Source organism: Ruditapes philippinarum, unplaced genomic scaffold (genome assembly GCF_026571515.1).
Source record: "Ruditapes philippinarum isolate M1 unplaced genomic scaffold, ASM2657151v2 ctg2490_1_1_1_1, whole genome shotgun sequence".
NCBI lineage: Eukaryota > Metazoa > Mollusca > Bivalvia > Venerida > Veneridae > Ruditapes > Ruditapes philippinarum.
This window is the reverse complement of record NW_026859887.1, coordinates 37,488-47,029: the sequence shown is the minus strand read 5'-3', so window position 1 is coordinate 47,029 and position 9,542 is coordinate 37,488. Positions and strand designations below refer to the sequence as shown.

General features: G+C 33.1%; 1 long non-coding RNA gene across 1 annotated transcript; it reads right to left on the bottom strand.

Moving 5' to 3' along the window:
- Positions 1-376: 376 nt before the first annotated feature.
- On the bottom strand, positions 377-3,872 carry LOC132758202 (uncharacterized). Its single transcript, XR_009629547.1, has 3 exons — positions 2,643-3,872; positions 1,953-2,139; positions 377-1,186 (listed from the first exon to the last, which is right to left on the bottom strand). It is a non-coding gene; the product is annotated as an uncharacterized LOC132758202 (long non-coding RNA).
- Positions 3,873-9,542: the final 5,670 nt, after the last annotated feature.

Below are 9,542 nucleotides of genomic sequence, written 5' to 3'. Positions count from 1 at the left end.
TCGGGCAAAATAGAGTTATGGTTCTTTGACACTGCACTCCCCCTCAACGCCCTCTACCACTGTATGAAGTTTAAACAAATTATCTCCAAGGGTTTTCAAGTTATGCTCCGGACAAGAAAACGGACGGACAGACGGACGGACGGACAAGGCGCCGACTATATGCTCCCCCGAAATTTTTTTCGGGGAGCATAAAAACATCCTATTATATATAACATACTTGAGTATCTTTATACCTGAGAGTTGTGGTATCAAACCCCAGGCCAGTGGGGCCATTTTCTCTTTATTATTACGTTTAAACATTACTTTTGTACTTTTAGATTAGTTTAAGATAGAATACATTATCAATTTTAATTCTATACTTATTATAGGTATTCATTGGTAATAAATCATTCATTATTCAAAATTAAATGAAAGAGCATGGAAAAAATATTTTCAAGATCTAGTAAAAATCTAAATGTTTTTAAAATCTAGTAAAATCAAAACTATACAATAAATATATTAATAAACATACTATAAGTACATTATAACAATACATGTATTTTGGATAATACACTCTAAGCTGAAATATTTTAAATGGGTGTGGTAGTATAAATGTTTGTAAATATTGTAAGTTATCTATTAGTAATCAATATGTCTGTTCTTAATAAAAGAAACTTGCACTTGATATTTTTCTGTACAAACAAATTTCAAACATTGATAAGTTAGCTCATCTTCTTGGTGATGAACTGGCATCTCTATATACAAATGTGGTTCTGTTCAATCATAGGTTATCTCATGTTCTTTGTGATAAACTCTCACCTTGAAGTTTATAAAGTTCTGTTCATACATATTTCAAGTGGCTCATTATAGTTCTATACATATTGTGATATTTCAAATATTGGAAAGTTATCTCACATTTTTAGTGAAAGACTGGTGACTAGTTTTCTCCTGAATGTCATTTCTTTTTCTAATTAGATTAAGTCAATGTACTATATTCATGAGGCTTTCGACATCACATCTAAGAACTCATTATCCTATTATCCACCATTGCAAAGGGCAGGCAGTCCACTGGTATTCCAATTTCTTTTCAGTTTTGAAAAACTCAAAAACCGGTATCGATTTCTCTAGTGTTTCCGACATTAAGCCACATCTATCTTCCCTCATCACTCCTGCTATTACTGTCCTTTCATACAAGCGCCCCTGTTTCCTGAAAAGTGACTTGCAGAATTAAAATTTCATTTTTTCGAAGGGTGGGGAGGGTGGTGGCGGGGCACTTTAAAGCACATGTTATATGCCCAATTTCCAGCTTTACTGGTTGAGGAAGACCTCAGGTGCCCCTATGTTGTGTATGATTTCAAGCACTAAACAGCACCCGAGTACAATCATCAATGTTCCATAAATGAGCTGGATAGCTTTCTCACATGAAAGAATCCATAAACCTTTGCAGAGCTCAAACCTACAGCAGTGAAAGGCAGTTGGTTTAATGTCAAGAAACTAAACCAATCTGCCACAGACACCCCAAGTAATTTTATCTATTTGCTAAGCAGCAATTTTTACAAAATTATTTAAATTTATAAATGTGAGTGATTCTGATAAACTATAGACAGCTAAGTCAAGATAAGATTATCATATATGTCAGACAGCTTACTGTGAATATTCAATATTTTAATGTGAATTGTCTCGAGGTGAAAAGGAAAGGAAAGCTGAATTCCTTGTCACAATTCTTCTTGCTACCTACTTTTGTTCCTAATTGCTAGTATAAGATGTAGTTTAAATACACTGTAATTTTTTATTTATTAATTTGGCTTTTTGTGACAATAGACTATCCAGTGACAGAAGCTCACTGACTTAAAATAAACTGTCCTGTGTCGGCCTTTAAACAAGTCAAGAATAAAAAAGCTATTAGAATATAATTATTAAGAATATAATTATTAAGAAATATCATATACAAATACTTCTAAATAATAATGTACCTCTTCCTTAAATGCCCATGCTGTTGAAAGAAACATTTTTCCATTTATTCACTTCAAGGTTAGTCAGATTGACAGTCTCACATTTTAGCCTTTATCTCTCTTGATTCCATCCTCATTGACCCTAAAGCATCCTTAAAATCTATATCCTGCCCTTCACATTCACAAATCTGACATGTAGGCCTACCTTCTGAAAAGATAAAATATAATTATTATGAGATATACATACATGTATAGTATCCTAATAATTATGTTAGTTCATATCAAATAAATAATTTAAGAAACAATTTGTTCAAAATTACCCAAGTACAAAGATTTTTAAACCAAATCTATGATATAATAAAATAGTAAATACATTCTTTATTTACAGTCATGTACCAAGTCATGGGACAGGTCTAGTATAGTAATTATAGTGTATATACAGTGTGTACTATATGTCTTTACAATCTACTATACTGTCCTGAAATTTTAAGAAAACAACTATCTTTTACATCCATTTCTCAGAAGTTGCAAAACAAGTAAATGAAATTGTCCTGGGTTTGTATCATTCTTCACAAAAGCTTCAAGGACATTTATGAGTGAATCAGGTTCTATCATGAAAGACTGTTGGGTTCAAGTTTGAAGACATTAATTAAAAAAAACAGAGTTGTAGCCACTTATAGCAAAAAATCAAGCAAAATTTAGACATTTTACCTTGAATGTTAACATGAAGGTCAAGTTTAGTCTGGTCTACTTGAAGGGTTGTTGTGACCAAGTATGAGGACAATACACCAAGATCTGAAAAAGTTATGAACAAGGTTAAAGTTTGTTGACAGCAATGGGAAAGCCGTCATGACTGTAACAATATATTTTGGTACGTCTACCCTATACGCACTGTTGAGCCTAGCCGTTCTGTATTTTTTCAATAATAAATAAATGTAATGATGAAGTCAGTAACTTGCAAGTCTTCTTACATTTTTACAAAGAATTAACATATATAAAATTTATATTGTTTCTTAATAATTCTATGATGATGTTCAGCCATAATTTATATTATAACAAGATATCCGAAAGATCTATCAGAAATAAATTGGCCCGTGGACTTTAATGTCAATTATAGAGCTCTTATGCAAAATGTAATGGTAAGCAAACATCCGGCATGAAATTTTCAAGTAGCTAAAAGTTAAATTATTAAAAATACTTTGTCATAATCCAACTACAGCTGGAAATTGACCCACATGTTTGATTACAAATGTTTTACATCAATATTGTCCATAGAAATGATTTAATAATTTTCAGTCTATTTCTCTTTGCGTTTTCACACAGACTTAAACTATTCATTCACGCCATGATTTTCAGAAGGAAAAAAATCTTCTGATCATCAAACACTAAAAATTAATATACCAACTGTAAATTGTATATGATATTCAATAAAATCTTCTTTTAGAAAAACAAGCTTGCGTATTATTGTTTTAGGCAACTCATTTTTAAAATGCTGTACGGCTAGCCTCAACAGCGAGTATATGCTTGTCGTATGTGACTCCCGTACAGCCAGCACTTTTGTCAAACAATACTAGTTTATACTGCTAGCCGCTGCCATTGTAAATTATTCCTTCCTCTACCAACTCACATACTTCCATCAACAAAAATTATGAATACTATTAGTATAATAATCATATAGATGTTAGACAATAAAAGTAATGATGACTAAATATGATGTATATAAAATTCCGCTGCTAAAGACAAGTTGTTTTTATTGATTCAATGTTTGTATCAACAAAGGTAATTAGGTAAGTTTCATCACCGTATGATGACTTTTAAATTTTTGTTTAAAGTGAAAATTGATAGTCATCAAATTATTCTGAATATAACATACTGTTATATTTAATAATATAATCAGTAATCTTATTATTATTGACCTGTGGTTTTGAATTTTAATACAACTACTATTTTCATATAAATGTCTATGACTTTACAAATAAAAAATCTATAAAATTATGGACTGACCATAAATATCATGAAATCCTACATCTGATGAAGGCAAAACTGTGGAAATCAGATCTACATGTGCTTGACAAAATGTAATACATCATTAAAGCAACGTAAACTAATATGTAGGAAGATGCATGGTAACATAATGTGAAGGAGAAGGCATGGTTAACAGATCTTAAGTATCTGAAAATTTAACTAGACGCGTATACCATGTGTGTGCGTGCGTGTGTGTGTGCGCGCGCTTAATGAGGATCCACCCGCCCGCAAGGCCACAAAATGCAGCTTTCGTTGTCGAGTGCGGATCCCAGACATGTCACCAGTCATGCCCTTAAAATGTTAATTTTGAAGCACAAAGTGGTAATAGTTTACCTTCATGCAATTTCCACGGACTATAGACCCTTTTACAATACGATTTTCCATAGTTTCACGCATACGCATTCTGCGTAGTGCAAAAACCCAATAACGATTATTACAATTTATCATATTCGAAGGCTTTAATAGACGTGATTCAAGTTATGTCACCCAGAAAACCGTAATTTTGGGATGGCTTAAAGCAATACGTACTTAAAACGTTAATTGTATCTATAACAGATATCGAAACTATAAGGGAATGAAAAAAGCGCGTGTACAAAAGTCCCTTTTCAATATCATTAGACGACTTTTGGCTGTTGGCGCAAAGCAAATGTCCTGAAATTCCAGAACAATTAGGGCTAAAAGGTAAACATAGTAGTAAGATGGGGTTAAAATGATGTTGAAAAACTCTTCAGGAGTCCCAAAGTTGTGTTGTGTTGTGTTGTGTTGAAATACTAGTTCATGGTTTAGTCAATTCCCACATCGATTTTTGTAATGGACTTTTTGCAGAAATACCAGTTTATCAAATAGATCGACTTCAGAGACTCCAAAACCAGGCTGCTCGGGTAGTAATGAATGTGTATGACCAACCTAGTGCTGATCTCAGAAAATCTCTACATTGGTTACCAGTCAAAGCACGGATTTTGTTTAAAGTGATTCTTATTGTTTTCCGAGTAAAACATGGAACAGCTCCAACATATCTCATAACTTTGTTTAATTGTGTGAGAAGAAAATACAGTCTAAGATCAGCTGCTGATGACACTTGTACACAGTTTGTTGTGCCAAGACGCAGGACCAGACTTGCTGACAGATCTATTTCTGTTATGGGACCTAAATGGTGGAACGCCCTACCAAAAGACTTATAGTGCATTGCATCGGAAATTGCATTCAGAAAAGACTGAAAGCACACCTCTTTGAACAATTTTATAAATAAACAGTTTCGTCAAATGTGTACATGTATATAGTTTTAAACTGTGGAAATGACTTTGCCATTATAGGATCTTGTGAAGCGCAACAGAATATAACTGTATAAAGTGTCGCGCTATAAAAATACCTATGATTGATTGATTGATTGATTATGTTCGAATCCCAAATTATTCCGAAAATGATTATGTCACGGTATTGAACTGTTCTCTAATTAGGGGAGGGGAGGTAGTTTGTGGGAGGCCGGATAGCTTTGTCAGTAGAGCCATCGTTTTTTGTTTACTACATCAGACTGTGCAGACATGCTTTTTGTGCTCCTCAAAAATAGTGATTTACATATGGATTTACTATAAATATTTTGGATATTTTTATATTGTTGGATTCCTTAAAATTATCTGCATTAAATTATCAAGTAATTAGAAAGAAATATTCACTAGATAACTGGAAAATGGGTGAAAACTAATCAAAAATAATTGTTTTATATAGAGTAAAAGGATTAACAAGGAATTATAACTTGCATAAACTTGCATTCCTGATAAGATATATCAGATTGTGTTAAGAAGGATAAAAAAATTTTTCATAGCTTTAAGTGCTAACAACAACAATGGCTAATCAGTCTTCCATTGATATGGACAGCTTTGACGGCTTTTCTCAAAGTGACTTAAGAGGGACAATATCAGTGGACAATATGTTTGATCTATATGTTAGTCCAGCAAGTGATAATGTAACAATCACATTCTTTAAGCTATCAACACATGAAAAAATGAGAGAAATTCTTCAATTAAAATACAACATGGTTGAGACCCCTGACAAAAAGGGATTAACAACAACTTTAACACTGTCTGAGAAAAAAGTTGTGATAACAATTTATCACAATACATTAACAATGATTGTGCAGGGTGCAGGCTGCAGAGATTGGATTAACATTTTCCTAGATGATTGTAAAAGTGAGCTAGAAGCACAAGAAGAATCAAACAAAAAAATGCCAGCGATAGGCAAAAATATCTCCATTACATCCAATGAAAATAAAAGTGAAATATTGTCTTCCAAACAGACCTTTAGAAACAATAAAACTACCTCCCAAAAAGCGATCTCAATTCAAAGTGAACATCCTACCAAAACAGCATCAGCAACTGAAGCCTACAGTGTGAAATTAAATCACCCTAGCTTTGGGGTTTCCTATGAAATTACACCTCTCACAAAACCTAAGAAAAAAAAGAAGAGGCTCTTCAGCTTTAGTTTTGGGAAAACAATAACATCCACTCCCGTAAATAGTCATCTCTATCAGAACAACAAAAAAACTGAGTCTGTCACCAGTACAAACTACCAAACACACCATACTTCATTAAAAGAAGAGACTGATGTAAAATCCATCATCAGTATAAATGATGAGGAGAACCATGAAAGAAAGATTGACACAGTCAGTCTGTCTCACTCGGCTATTAGTTTTTGTACAGAATCTGACTACAAAGAAATGGGGACCACAAAAACAACATGTAAGTGCAACGAAAACAACAATTCTCCAGACCTGAATATGAAATACGAAAAAAGCCTAGAGAACATTAATAAGCTCAAAAATGAAAATATGAAACTCAAGTCCTCCAACGAAATTCTACAAAAAAACATCAATGAAAATAGCAAAGCAGTAAACAGTGAACAAAGTGCTAAAATTCTTATACTGGAAGAAGAAATGAAGAAACTTAAGAATACAAACCAGTCCTTAAAACTGGAGAATAAAGCATTGCGGGCAGAAGTTTCTTCAAAACAGACAAATCAAGATACTATAAATGCACTTCAGTCTGATGTAATGTCAATGAAGGAACAATTTGAGGAGTTTACAAAATCACTAAATCAGGTGAAGAGAAGAACAGAGGATGTGTCATCAAAAACTGACATATTCTTTCTTCAAAATGAAATAAAAACTCTGCGAAAAGAACTAAAAGATGAAAATAATGATGAATGTGCATCATCACAAATGCAAAAAGAAATAAATTCAGTGCAAGATAAAGCATCAAGTAAAGAAACAAACGTGAATGAGCCTGCATCTAAATACAGGCAATATCCGTACAACTCCCCGAACAAAACACACACACTTGTAAGTAGTACAAGTAAATCTAGAAAACATGAAGTTCTCATCTTAGGGGATTCTGTGACGAAAGGCCTGGTGGGAAGAAAGATGAGCAAAAACAATATAAATGTCAACATCAAATCAAATAGGGGTGCAACTATCTTAGACATCCACAAAGCAACTTCTGAAATGAAAACAAACCTTGCCAAAGAAGCAGATATCATCATAATACAGGCAGGCATAAACAATATCTCAAATGCTGACACCCCAACAACAATATGTGAGGATTTCAAAACCCTGGTAAATTCACTGCAATCTGCAAATCAAAAGGCAAAAATTGCCATATCCTCTATCCTGCCAAAAAAGAGAGACATGTTGTCTAGAAGAAATATCCTTCAAACAAACAGCCTTCTTGAAGAACTTTGCAAGAAAGGGGAATTTGTTTTCATCAACAGTGCTAATGCATTCATGACAGACGATAAAGTCAATCAAGGCCTCTTCTATGATGAGGTACATCTAAATAAAGAAGGCTCAGTCTTGCTAGGAAAACAGCTAAATGCAGGAATTAGAGATATCCTCGGCATCACCAACCAAGAACTTGTACACAGAAATAGATCAAGTACCAATAATACTTCCAGAAAGCAAGGAAATTTTCACAACGTCCACAGCAGGCAGAGACATTTTCGGAGAAACCCATATTGCGATGCCTTGAATCCCTGGCCCAGAACACCTTGGATGATGCCACACTGGTAAATAACACTGTACTTGATAATTCAGCTATAGCCAATACTGAACCAAAACAGACTGTGAAAAATGTCACTGATAGAACATCATCACATAACCTTTCTCTGACAGAAGACAATGATAAAGTAAATACAAGTCCCATTTTAGATGAAATACAATTTGACAAAAAAGGTATTAACTTTATGCACTTAAATATCCATTATCTTTATCCAAAAATAGATGAAGTAAAACACCTGGTAGACAAATATCAAGATATAGACATTCTGGGACTACAAGAAACTTTTCTTAGTGATGTTTTTTCTGATTCAGAGATATGTTTAAAAAATTATCAACTGTTTAGACGCGATAGGATATCAAATGGTGGTGGAGTTGTGTTATATGTTAAGTCTACAATACCATGTGAATTAAGATCTGACTTAGAATCAGAGGATATTGAGTCAATATGGCTTGAAATAAAACTTGACAAACAGAAACCATTTCTGGTGGGTTACATCTATAGGCCACCTTCATCACTGGCATCATGGAATGATAAAATTGAAGAAATCCTTGATAAAATATTTATTGAAAACAAAGAATTAATTCTTTTTGGAGATTTCAACTATAATTTTGTTACAAATTGCTCAAATAATACAAGGTGGAATAATATTATTAACACATTTAACCTTTCTCAACTTATAACACATCCTACAAGAGTCACACCATTGACTTCAACCACTATTGACCACATTTACAGTAACCAGCCACATAATGTATCCTACACTGCAGTCCCTATACTCTCTATAAGTGACCATTATCCTATATTTTTCACACGACGAACAAGTAAAACTGTTAACAAAGGTCCAATGCATGCCACTATAAAATATAGGTACTTAAAGAACTTTAATGCAGAAAATTTCGTACATGAATTGTCAGAGCAGCCATGGTCTCTCATTGACATGTTCAGTGATCCAGATGATGCTTTAGATACATTTAACAAATTATTTTTACAAACTTTAGATAAGCATGCTCCATTCAAGCAGAAACGAGTAAAACATAGAAACCAAGCTGATTGGTTTAATGTTGATATAGCTGATGCAATACAAAAAAGGAACTATGCAAAAATGAAAAATAATATTCATGACTTCAAATACTGGAAATCACAAGTAAAAACATTAACACATAAAGCAAAAACAGATTTCTTTGAACAAGAGATAAACTCAAACAAGAAAAACCCTAGAAAATTATGGAAAAACTTAAAAATTCAATCTGGCAAAACAGAAAATCATCAAACAAACTACATAAATGATGAGAATGGTTCACCAATAACTGACCCAAAATCAACAGCAGAAACTTTTAACAACTTTTTTGCAAATATATTTAAAAAAGCTGAAAACATTAATGAATTATCATATTCTATGAAAACAGCTTTAAATGATTCTCTGAAATCTGACACTCTAAATCATTCTAATAAATTCAAAATACCCTTTGTTGAAATAAGTTATGTCAAACAAAAGTTGGACAGTCTTGATATTACAAAAGCAACTGGTTTAGATGGC